Source organism: Pseudophryne corroboree, chromosome 4 (genome assembly GCF_028390025.1).
Source record: "Pseudophryne corroboree isolate aPseCor3 chromosome 4, aPseCor3.hap2, whole genome shotgun sequence".
NCBI lineage: Eukaryota > Metazoa > Chordata > Amphibia > Anura > Myobatrachidae > Pseudophryne > Pseudophryne corroboree.
In genome coordinates this window covers 526,713,009-526,726,844 of record NC_086447.1, presented here as the reverse complement: position 1 = coordinate 526,726,844, position 13,836 = coordinate 526,713,009, and the positions used below count along the sequence as shown (strand labels likewise).

The 13,836-nt window shown below is 42.2% G+C and overlaps 1 protein-coding gene across 1 annotated transcript in view; it reads right to left on the bottom strand.

Moving 5' to 3' along the window:
- The window catches only part of NKAIN2 (sodium/potassium transporting ATPase interacting 2), a 1,538,622-nt gene that overhangs the window by 479,814 nt on the left and 1,044,972 nt on the right, over positions 1-13,836 (bottom strand). The window lies entirely within an intron of this gene.

Genomic DNA, 13,836 nt, shown 5'->3' with positions numbered 1-13,836 from the left:
GTCATTCAGACCTGATTGTTTGCTAGCTGTTTTTTTGCATCCTGCGTTCGTATAGTTGCCGCCCACTGGGGAGTGTATTTTAGCTGTGCAAGTGTGCGATCGCATGTGCAGCCGAGCGGTACAAAAAACTTTGGGCAGTTTCTGAGTTGCCCAGAACTTACCCAGCCGCTGAGGTCATTTCAGCCTGTCCGGGGCCGGAATTGACGTCAGACACCCGCCCTGCAAATGCTTGGACACGCCTGCGTTTTTCCAACCACTCCCTGGAAACGGTCAGTTGCCACCCACAAATGCCTTCTTCCTGTCAATCTCCTTGCGATCTGCTGTGCGAATGGATTCTTCGTAAAACCCATCACACAGCAACGATCCACTTTGTACCTGTGTGATGCGCCTGCGCATTGCGGTGCATACGCATGCACAGTTCTGACCTGATCGCAGCGCTGCAAAAAACGCTAGCGAGTGATCAGGTCATAATGTTTCCCTATATTCAAGTTAAGAGAGAAAAGACTAATTTTTGGGGACTCTGTTCATCTAAATAATGTATATGTTAAAATATAGCTTTTAAATACATGTATTTAAAATAAATTGTCAAAAATCCTGTGACCCAATAGGATGTAACAAAAAGGTACATACAGTAATAGGCACAACATTTATAAAAATTAATTAAACAAATGCACACTGTACATATCAATAAATGTTGTAGTGGATGATTTCTCATGGATAGGGGACTATACTATAAACCATCTTAACAGATGGTCAAATTATATCAGTAGAAGGAGGAGAATTCCTTCATCATAACAAAAGTATCACACAGATGCCAGAAATGGGCAAAAATACTTAGGGCATACTTGCCTACTCTCCCGGAATGGCCGGGAGGCTCCCGAAAATCGGGTGACCCTCCCGGCCCCACGGAAGAGCAGGCAAGTCTCCCGGTTTTTCAGTACCCCCCTGCCCGGCCGCCCACTTTGAGAGTAAAGTGGGCGGTCCGGACAGTAGATGACGCGATTCTTGTTGAATCGCATCCTCATAGTCACGCCCCCTGCTGTAAAATGCCGGTTATAGCGGCATTACAGAGCGGGGGGCGTGGCTTAAGCAGTGTCCCGCTGTAACCCCGCCCTCGTTCTGCCTCTGCCCCTCCTCCGCCACACCCCGTTACGCCTCCTCCTCTCATCATTGTTCAGCCTAGCCCCTCCACCGAGCCGTCCTGGCAGCTCTCTCCTGGAGAGAGCTGCCAAAAAGTAGGTAAGTATGACTTAGGGGCAAACACAGGATTTAGTGAGGGGGGTTTCCGTATTGCACAGCTATGCATTGCACACTACACACACACTTTCACATAACATACACATACAGTACATAGCATACCACACACACATACACATTAAACAAACAAACACACACAAACATACATACATACATACACATACACACACATACATAGCACACCACACACACATTGCAGACACACACATACAGTATACATAGTACACCACACACATTGCACACACACATACTGTGTATACACACACACATGCTGTATACACACCACACACACACACACACACACACACACACACACACACACACACATAGCAGACCACAAATACACGCACATAGCTCACCACACACATTAAACACACATGCATAGTACAAAACACACATACACAGCATACCACACACACATACATACTGTAGCTCACCACACACATTGCATACATACACATACAAAGTACACACACACAAACACAGCATACCACATATACATACATTCTGTAGCTCACCACACACATTGTATACACACACACACACACACACACACACACACACACACACACACACTATACATAGTACACCACACACATATTGCATACACACATACTGTATACACAGCACACCACACACACACATATACAAAGCACACCACACATACACACACACACATACATAGCTCACCATACACATTGCACACACATACATAGTACAAGACACACATACACAGCATACCACACAAACATACACATTACGCACACCACACATACATAGCTCACTACAAACATTGCACACATATACATAGTACACCGCACACATACATAGCACAGCGTACACACATACACATTGCAAAATCATACAAAGCATATCACACATACACATACTGTACATACATACATACATACATACACAAAAACATACCTAAGGCTGAGAGGAGGAGACTGGCGGTCCCTGCATTTCAAAATGTGAGGATGAAGGAGCAGCTGTGGGATGAGCATGCCCAGCAACTCCCCAGCTCTCCCATCCATGATATTCTGTAAGTTGAGAGCTCTGCTGGCCAAAGCTCTCTGTTGTGGTCGTGGTCGTAATTGCGATCACAGTTTATTTTGAGATGGAGGCACAGCTATCTGCGTCTCGCAAAAAATAATTTGATCCACCACAAGAGTGACCTCAACTAACCTTGCTGTCTGCGGTAGATGGCAGGTTCAAACACATAGACTTCAATGGGGATTTTTCTCTCCATTGAAGTCTATGGGCTATGCTTGAGTGACAGGCCAGGAGCACACAGCCAATCAGGAGAGCACTATGACATGACAATCCCTGATCGGCTGGCGGGTCTCCAAGTGACAGATGTCACAAGGAGGCCAAACATTCGGGAAAAGTGGATCCATGTGTACACATGGATCCCCCTTACATCCAGCTGGTACGTGTTAATGTGTTTTAAAGCCACGCATGCTGGTACTTGTGGTTTTCCAAGTACCAGCATGCGTGGGAGGCTTGCTGGGACTTGAATTTCCACAGGTAAAAAGACAATATTTATTCTTAATTTTGTAAAAAGGCTATCAGGCCGGCACTCACCGCTCACGGGTGCTCGGGACAGACTCTAGCTTCAACCCTGGTCCTTGGATGCCTGGAGCCCCCCTTTATTGGGGGGTTGCCCCAGGGAACATCAGCCAGGGCTGAGTATTTGGTAGGGGTAATGCCACTGCCGCAGGGACCTGTATAAATGTGTCCCTCGGCTGTGACATTGGGGGTAATTCTGAGTTGATCGCAGCAGCAAGTTTGTTAGCAATTGGGCAAAACCATGTGCACTGCAGAGGGGGCAGATATAACATTTGCAGAGAGAGTTGGATTTGGGTGGGTTATATTGTTTCTGTGCAGGGTAAATACTGGCTGCTTTATTTTTACACTGCAATTTAGATTTCAGTTTGAACACACCCCACCCAAATCTAACTCTCTCTGCACGTGTTATATCTGCCCCCCCTGCAGTGCACATGGTTTTGCGCAACTGCTAACAAATTTGCTGCTGCGATCAACTCAGAATTAGGCCCATTATCTCCTTGACTCGTGGAGCCTGGTGCTGGTGCCAATCATCTGGTTGTTAAAGTACGGAGGACCTCTAATCATTTTTTTCCCTGTTATTTAGCAACCAGGACCGTCTTTTTGATAATATTTTAGATGCATATTTTAGTTGTAAACACGCATACTATTACATTGTCCAAGTTGTATGTTTGCAATGGCAAAACATCTGTATGTGAGTTTTACCATTGCGCATTTTGGGATTGTGGGGAACATGTTCCGGCACCCAATTACATTTGCAAGTTGGTCATAATGTGCAAGTTTAGCGCTAAACTCGCACTTTTGACCAAATCACATCCCATTATATTCCCCCCATTATTAGAGTTTCAGTGCAAAATCTCTCCCCTTTTTCCTTTTGCATCAATGTACTGTAAGGTGACACTATAGAATGAGCTTGTATGGAGAATACAAGCATAACAAAGTGGGAACAGAAGGAGGTAAATAATCATACATAGCTAAATTTTATCAAGTAATCTTGGCAGGAAAAAATATGGGGCCAAGAGGAGATATCCGGACAAAAATACGAACTCGGTCATCCATTTAAATAAGTGTCTCATACCAAGTAGTGGCATGGAAGCATTGTTTAACTGGTTCAGAAAGGATAATGAGTAAACTTTCTCAGTTATTATGTAGGCGTTGGGTGCCAGAACCAGAACCGTGGGTGGGCAAGTGGTGCCACTGCTTAGGACACATTTTTGCCATGCAACCCCCCACCATCAAGATCCCTTATTCCATCAGACTATACCCCAGCCTTCACTGCTTCAAAGAGGCGCTGAAAATCCACCTGTTCATAAAAGCATATCCATCCACCACTTAACCATGTTACCATGTAGACTACCTCATCTTCTTGCACCCTCCTGTTCTCCCACTCCTGCTTCCCACCTTTAGCTCCACTTGCATTGGCTCACTCCTTTTGTCTTCTATTTGAATCCCCCTTTATTTAGATTGCAAGCTCCATGAACAGGCCCCTCCTCCCTTCTCATTACCTACTTGTTTTGCACACCAGCTACACTCTACACTCCTCATTGGGTTCTCTGCCCCCAGAATCCACTTTTTCATTATTTTTCTTTCTTCAGACAGCCTAGACCCATTATCTGAGCCCACACTAATAGGTACAGGTTTCAGCTTATGCTGAATTCTTCCATTGCACCCCTTGCATCAACGGCTGTGTTGAGAGTTTTAGTCCTACTCATTATTTTTTGCCTGTATTATTTGTACTGTACTGTTTAACCCTGTACTGTCTCATTGTTTTGCCCTCTATACAGCACTGCGGACCACTTGGGATGCCCTATAGATAAAATGTAATAATTTAACAATACCTTATAATCCTTTTCCCACTAGTTCATGAAGAGGTGTCTTATCTTGATATGCTTTGACCTCCTATGGCTCTTGGTGCTGCGTGATAGAGCAATAGCATCTCTATTATTGCAGTTGATGTTGATGGTACAGATGCAGCCATGCTCATCTTGGCTACATCTAGGTGCATTCACGCCTCACTTGCCATGACCACTTTCCTGTCTAAAGTGCACGTGCCTTAGTTGCGCATGGGCCGCATTCACAGTGAAAGCGGCAGCAAAAGACATAGCCCGACGCGGCACAGGCACTGTGTAGCCACTATGTGAAAATATATTAATGTCGCAGCCACCAGGGTATTATAGAGATGCCCATAATCAGCATCTCTCATCCGCTGCTTGCTTGCAAAGATGCAATCATCGGACACACATCAGGCAAACATTGACCATCTAAATAGCCCTACTGTCGCGCGTCATGAACGCCTAAAGTATGACACTGGAGCCATTGTAACTGTACAGGATCACAGTCACAAGCTCCGACACACCCCAGAAAGGGACACAACACACCTATTTGTTTGCTGCCGCTCCACCATCACCTACAACAAACAGTCCCTGCCTGTTAATCACTTTGCAAATAAATACTCTCTATGACCGCCATCGCAAGACCATCATGCCATGGACGGTATGTACTAAGCATCACATCCACGATGTGGTACATCCAGCCGGACATCATGTACATACCATTTGCAGATCACCACTTAATTGCTGAAAATCAGGTTTGCTTTCCTCTCTGATTCAGGCCCACAGATAACAGTTTTACAGTAACCCTCCAACCTACTGAATGGTAAAGCTGGTGATTTGGTAGTCAAAACCTCTGGTTATTAGTGACAGATGCCAACCACTTCAATACATTTTCAGTCAACTGCATACCTCCCAACTGTCCTGATTTTCATGGGACAGTCCCATTTTTGTGGGACTGTCCCGCTGTCCCACCTGCGGACCGCAGTATTCTGCGCGCGGGGGGGGGGGGAGAATGCGGGGGCAGTTAGGAGGCTCACTGTTACTCTCTGCTCTGCTGTAGAGCAGCGGTTATAGATGCTGTGTGCGTCTATGGGGGTGTGGCTCATGATCGCGGCATTACCATGAAGCCATACCCCTTCCCCCAAAGTCACGCCCACTTTTCCAGCGGGCACGGCATCACCGCACAGGAGTCCCTCTTCATACTTCATCAAAGTTGGGAGGTATGCAACTGCAATCTGTATAATTTTTTAAAGATATTCCAGGCACCCTTCAAAATACTACTTGTTGGGTTAAACTTCTCTTTGGATCACGGGCATCACTATGGTCTGTGACACCTGGTGTGGAGTAAATGCCCCAGTGCACGCCTTTGACATAAAGGAGGCATGGCTTTTTTCACTACTCCAGGGGTCCCAGAAATGCTGGGCTGCCCCCGAGACTGTCTGGTTGCAGTGTCCGCTCCTACACTGTGACAGGAGCTGAATGCTGCACTTAATGTTGTACCCAGCTCCTGTCACTGGCGAGGAGCCATTTTCTTGCCATCGCCCTCCGGAGGGTGCCACCCACACCACACCTCCCCCAGTGATGCCACTGCTTGAGATGTTCTACTTAGTAAAACTTACTCATCCTATCTTCATGAAATATTTACGTTTTGAGCAAAAGGCTGAAATGGAGCATTTACTATGAAAGATTTCCATTGTAATACTTTCTGCCTTAGAGAACATTGTAGATACTTGCAATAAGCAGTTTACCATTCCCTGATGCATACACAGTCTACACATTTTCAGTTACATTTAACAAGAGAATAGAATATATGAAATGCATTTTATATCTATTTTCAGGTTACATGGGAGTGTGTCCTAGCTCTTGCAGTACAGTTATAAATGAAAGGAAGAAGCAGAAGGTGTAAGAAACCTCTGAGCTGTAAATATCTTCCTCCTCCACATCTCCTAAGCACGAATCAACAACTCTGGCTTAAAGGAACAAGTGAATCATTACAGATTGCATTTCTGTATAGCGAAACAGGGAACCACACCTGCAGCTGCTCTATGCAGAGTGTCTGTGAATTTCTCATTGCCACAGGTCAGGGAACCGGGGCAATGGCCATGGAACTGATTACTGTAACACAACATGAAGAAGGATACTGCAGCCTGGAGATAAAACATACCATATCCAATATTATCTACCATCAAATGTTCATAATGTAAAGCACAAAGCCTGTGAATTGTTTGCAGTGAAGAAGAATAAATGTTCTTTTGAAGACTAAACTAGTGTTGAGTAAACTGAAAAACAGTTAGGAAATAAAATATCTTGATCTAAAATTATATAAAATTAGTACATTAAAGCAAGCTGATAAAAACAAAGAGATTGCAGCAGTCTAATAAACGGACCAAAATATGGATGGACCAAAATACCACAACCCACACAATGTCCATTCTATGCTTTAAATAGTGTCAGCGGGGACTGGCAATCGATGGCATCTATGATTACATCCGTTCAAGCTGTGTTAGATGAATGGTGTCGATCCTATGAGAAGCTTGATGCAAAATATATCTTAGTTTTATGTAAAAATAATTTCGGTATGGAAGCATAGGCACTTAAGGGAAGATTTATCAAGCATTCTAAAGATGATAAGTGAAGCTGTTGCCCTTAGCAACCATTCAAATTTTAGATATAAATTTAAAGTTATTACTAGCATTGATATTGCCTATTGGGATGGTCGTCACAATAGGTGCACAGCGGATGTTAAATTGATTGTTATGCCACACAGAGAGACCTTCGGGGATGTGTAGTCAGGGGAGGCAGTGCCTCTCCTGTCATTAATGATTAAAAGAATACAAAGAAGATACTTATGACATATATTCTGTGTCATAAGTATATCCTTTATATTATTCTAATTATTTTTGCAATATTAAAAAAAGTGTTACATTTGTTTTGGAGGCACCCCGCCAATAGTAAAGGGGAGGAAGTGGGGGGCGGGGCCAAGCCATGGGCAATTAATTCTCATTCACCTCTTCAGGGATATTGGCACATATGTGTACATTTACCGTTACTTAAAAATAACGGTTCTTTTTAATTGCAAAGCTTTTTGAAGTTCGAATATCTATTTATAACTAAATTGGTCAATATAATCAATATTTAAAATCTATTAACAGACAATACATTTATAATTTCTGTGCATTTGATTGGGACACATCACAAGTATTCAACAACAATTTGCAACAGTGTAAATGTTTGTGCAATAAAAAACAGATACATACTCTAGATATGTTTAGGAACTGTGATTGTATTAATCAAACAGGTTTTTTCTATTGGGTCTATTTAATTCAATGTGGACATTTAGCGCACGTGAGTATTTTTGTGTCAGTGTATATCTTTATGTATTTTATGTGCCACTGCTCATGCAGGCATCTGACTGAGTGTGGGACTATGACAAGTCTGTGTGTGATTTCATAGCTAGCTGCTGCTGCAGGTTAAGGCTGTACTCTGATTGGCCCTATGAGAAAGTGACAAAGGCAATCAAAGCTACCAATGGTCTCTATTGCCTAGCAGCAGCCTAGAGACAGGAGTGAACCAGCCAATCTCATCTGAGGCCGAGAGAGACAGCCTCCATCACATACAAGTATATCGCCTGATCTCTACATACACTATGCAGGAATAGCACCGCAAGATGTCTTCTCCAAGATAGGACAGATCTCAAAAGAAATATCCCCAAGTAACAAGGCCATTTGCTATCAAACAGTACAATACGTTTATGGGGGGAGTAGATATATGCAGCAGGATGATTTCTCACTATACTCATTCAATAAAACATTTTTGTAGAGGATTGCGTTGCCATTTTCTTAATGTTTCCATAGTAAACGCATGGAAACCTTTCCAAATATGGCAAGAAAACAAGCATCAGTTTAACAGAAATCAAAGCAGGAATTGCAGCAACATGAATTTAAATGGTCGAAAACACAAAAAAAAGGGGGAAGGCCTTCTAACGCTAATGTGGAAACACCAAAACAAAAAGCAAAAAGTTGGATGAAGGTTGTACTTGAAACAAGATTGGATGGAGTTGGACATTATCCCCCCAAAAATGGATCTTAAGAATCCTCCACGATGCCATGACAAACCATACCAAAAACTGTACCAGACGATCTCGATAAATTTGTGAAAAATGCAAAGTTTCAGTGTATGCAGAAGGTATGGAATCATTTCATACTTAACAACCACCAAATACCAAAGTACACATATGTGGATAGTTCAGTTTTCCGGCTTTTCACGGCTTATATAAAAAAAAAGTTGTTAACTTGTTATTTATGATATGTTCAATAAAATGTATTAAAAAAAAATATTATATACAGTAGCTCTAACATTTAAAAATTTGTCCCTGAAGAAGTTAAAAAAAAGTAGAAGTTGCACCTATAGAAGTGCCTCGTTGACAGGACGTGCTTTCAAACCATATGAAAGCACACCTGTCAGTGAGGCAGATATGATTGTCCAGCAGATCCATTACTGGATCCGCTGTCATCATGGGTGGGTAGCAGACATATGTAGTGGGGGTGCAGAGGCAGTGCGGGCGTTAGCGCAAGGGTATGTTGCAGTGGTGCGGGTGTTAGCGGCAGACATGGATCTAGTCCCTGCCTTCCATTTTGCAGCATTTGGCAGCAGTTCAATTTCAAAAATGGCACCTCAGCATCATTTTTGAAATGCAAGTTTGCTGCCGTGAGCAATCCATGGAAATTAGCCTCGGCACAAGTGTTGGTGGCCATCGGTACAATTACCAAATAAAAAATGAATCGGAGATAGTGGACATCTCTGTCGGGTGCCATTAAGATATTTCTTAAGGTGAACAGAATTGTAAATGTATATGTTTTACTGCTGCCCATTGCCTTTGGTGCTTTCTGCAACCGAACAGACATTAATTTATATAATCAAATTCACAGCAATTTGTTAGATGCATACTTTGCATATCAATGTATGCACATTGCTGTCACAGAGCACTCAGAATATATAACAAGTGATTTTTATGTATCAGTAAAAGTCGGAGACAGCATTCATTGATGCTAGGCATACTGAGATTTATATATTTTCAGAAAACAGGTATTTAAAGTGTCATAATAAGTCTACACCAAATGCTACATTACTAAAGGTCAAACAGCCCTTGCACAATTCTCCAATATTTTGCATCATTAAGGAGTATGTCTTAGAGTATGTGTATCTGGTTGTATTTAATATTCTGCCAATAATCTTAATGTCAGTAAAACAATACACAATTGCATGATCCCTCTTCTTGCACCTTATAACCTGCTTATCTATATTAACAATGTTTTATTTAAGTGTAGCAGTATTGTGATATGTAAATGTGTCTTCCCTGACACCTGCTTGGCAATACCCTTAAGTCAAATGCCTAGCTACTGTATATCACAGACTCTATGGGCGGTATTCAAATGATATATCACGCCCAATCTCCTTTCTAAAGTGATCCCTGTTATCGCTCATATCACACCCATAGTAATCAGGTTTAGCTGCGTAAAGGGCTGGGTGCCCTCGCTACCCCATGGGAAGTGAGCTGAAATTATTACACCACGCCCGTTAGCAGAAACAGAACGGATGTGTAAAGGGGTGAAAAGAATTGAATACCGCCCTCTGTCTCATTGTGGTTTAACAGAGGTCCCTGCACATGCAGATGAGGCAGGGTTGATGTGGCATTGACATAAATATTGATTATAGTGGTCATCAACCTCTTGAATAGTTAAGGGATATGCATTTATTTATTTATTTACTGTTTTTACAATAAAGTCTCTTTTCTTCAAATCTCATAACTATTTTCAGCGTAAATAGCTTCAGATCTGAAATTGACAGTTTAATTATCCCACCCATCACTTGGTTGTAACTGTCACTATGGGGGTCATTCCGAGTTGTTCGCTCATTGCCGATTTTCGCTATACTGCGATTAGTCGCTTACTGCGCATGCGCAAGGTTTGCAGCGCGAATGCGCTTAGTTATTTTACACAAAAGTTAGGTATTTTACTCACGGCATAACAAAGCTTTTTCATCGCTGTGCTGATCGTAGTGTGATTGACAGGAAGTGGGTGTTTCTGGGCGGAAACTGGCCATTTTATGGGAGTGTGCGGAAAAACGCAGGCGTTCCAGTTGCAAAACGCAGGAGTGGCTGGAGAAACGGGGGAGTGGTTGGGCAAATGCTGGGTGTGTTTGTGACGTCAAACCAGGAACGAAAAGGACTGAGCTGGTCGCAATGGCTGACTAAGTCTGGAGCTACTCAGAAACTGCTAAGAAATTTCTATTCGCAATTCTGCTAATCTTTCGTTCGCACTTCTGCTAAGATACACTCCCAGAGGGCGGCGGCTTAGCGTGTGCAATGCTGCTAAAAGCAGCTAGCGAGCGAACAACTCGGAATCACCCCCTATATACATCTCTCTTCCTGAGCTAGGAGTGGTTACTTGGTACTTTATCTCCATCCACTTTATCTCTTTCCAAGGCTTAGTAAATAGAACCCACAGTCTGTAAAATGATAGTTACAGGTACAGGGAGAGGGGGAGTTGTGTATGTATAACACACAGTCACATACCCACTGTTTGTTTACAGTTTTCCCACCCACCCATGTCTCCTGCAAGATCTGTATCAGTAGGCTAATTTAATAGTTAATTATAGCTTTTTTTATATATCACTTTATATAAAAAAACAATAACAGTAGGATTAGGGAGACTATATAACTTTTATATATATATTTTTTGTTTCTAACACAATACTTACTATATGCTAATCACCATTCATTTATTCATGTACTGTACGTTAACTATGCAGGCAGATATTAGATCATTTATGATCATAATGGCCAAGCTGCAAATTAATTTGCATATTGTAATATGGTTGTAGGCAAACAGGCAGGCTAGCTGTCTGACTGTCACCCTGTGCCTAGAGGTGCAGCATATGTCTGTGTTTTATGTAGTGATCACTCACACTGCTGCCACTGGTGAATGCCTGCCCCTGCACTGAATACTGCATGGCATGGCGGGATTGGGGGGAGATCTAGCTACACCCCTGCTTATAATGTGTTAAGCCTTCTCATATGCTGATAGGGTAGATAGCTCAACTAGCATGCACTGTGCTCTATCTCCCCTTTCACACACAGGATGCAGTTAATTTGCTGTCTGCCGGGATCCCGGCGATCGGGATACTGACACCGGAATCCCGACAGCTGACAACGCCGACAGCCTGAATCCCGGCTCACAGGGGCTATTCCCACTTGTGGGTGTCCACAACACCCATAGAGTGGGAATAGAACCTGTGGCGAGCGCAGCATGGCGAGCCCGCAAGGAGACTGTTTGTGCTTGTCACCCTGCTGTCATACTAGTGGCCAGGATGCCGCTTTCGGTATACTGGCGGCTGGCATCCCAGACGCCGGTAAATCAAACTCCTCTTTCATAAACACTTATTTTGCTTGATGGGTTTTTCCAGTGATTTTTCAATGGTTTACAAAACTGATGCCTGATACTGTAAATACAGTGATTTATGTTCTGTGCATGTGAAAAATTAGTAAGGTGATGTGTAGTGTAGTGTAGTGTGGGGTTTTAAAAATTGTGGTTTTGCGGCCATTCTGCCATTAGTAAATCTACCAATTTTAAAGCCACGGGAAAAACGACTAAATCAGTGGTTTGAAAAACTTCTAAAAACAAAATAAGTATAGTGGTAGAAAAAAGATGTCCAGAATCAGTGCAGTGCAATAAATCATGACAAACTAAGAACTACATGCATTGCAGGTGAACCAAGGTGCCCAAACACAAATCAAAGACAAAGGTATAATACTTGACTTCCCACTCAGTAGGGTGATGGTGCTGCCCCCATCAGGGTGGTACAACCAACAAACCTGTCATTCTAAACAGATCCAAGAAATAACATCATTACTCCATCAGTTAAGTAAACGCCATTGTTCATGTACAAACAATGGTGTCAAAAATGAATAACGGAACATGTACCCACAAAACCAGCATCCACTAAAACAAGTTTTGCTAAAGCTGAATTAATCTTTTTTCTTGTCTACTATATACCTATACCACTCTTTGCTCCCTGTCAATGAGCCTAGGAACAATAAAAGACTAAACAAGTGTACAGGAAGGCCAGGCCGTTAACGTTACGTTCTAGCAAGGTAGTTGACAATGGAACACCTCAAATCCAATGCATTTCTTCTACCTAAATATTTTTGCTCAAATGGATGACCAATAATTAAAGAGCAATACCAGCAATACGTCTAGGACAGGGCCCGCGATCAGAATCTTCCAGTGGCATGTGCCCAAAGTGAGGGCATCCAGATAGCTAGCTTAGATAGATAGATAGATAGATAGATAGATAGATAGATAGATAGATAGATAGATAGATAGATAGATAGATAGATTAGATTTACATGGTGGCCATAATTAAACTTTTCCCGTTCAGAGCTGTCTGTAGCTTGATCCAACTTTAGAATGTCATCAAATTTGGTAAGGATACTAACCAAGAACATGGGAAGCAGGTTTCTGAAAACAGTTTTTAAGGGAAAAAAGTCACTGGTAGGAGGCATATGGCACTGTACAATGTAAAAGCAGTGTAAAAATGGGCGTGTGAATGGTCATTGCTATCCTTAGAGAATCAGTGATACCTTTTTAAAGTCTTATTTGAACTGCACTGAAAACAATGCATCAGCATATAGTACAGTATTTTTAAAAAAAAAATTGTTTTATTTATATTTACATGGTTACATAAATACAAACCAGAAAGAGTGAAATAAGATAGGTCCATCATATGAAACTTTTCATAAATTCTAATTCATAGATTAAACAAATGAAAAAAATGTTCTGTTAAATAGCCAATGGATTCTAAAATGGAATTTTAGGAACTTCCTAGGAGAAAAGTAATCTATGCTTTCTAGTTACAGATAACATTACTTTGCACTTCTTATCTATATAAACTGCTAACTCTCTTTTTTTATATCAGATCTGGTCTTCAGATTGAGTAAATACAGGGATGTTTCCCTTGGTTTGTCTCAATACATTGCTGGAAAACAAAACAAAGGGCCTAATTCAGACCTGATCGCTAGCAAGAGATTTTTGCACTGCTGCGATCAGATAGTCGCCGCCCACAGGGAAGTGTATCTTAGCTGTGCAAGTGTGCGATCACATGTGTAGCAGAGCTGTACAAA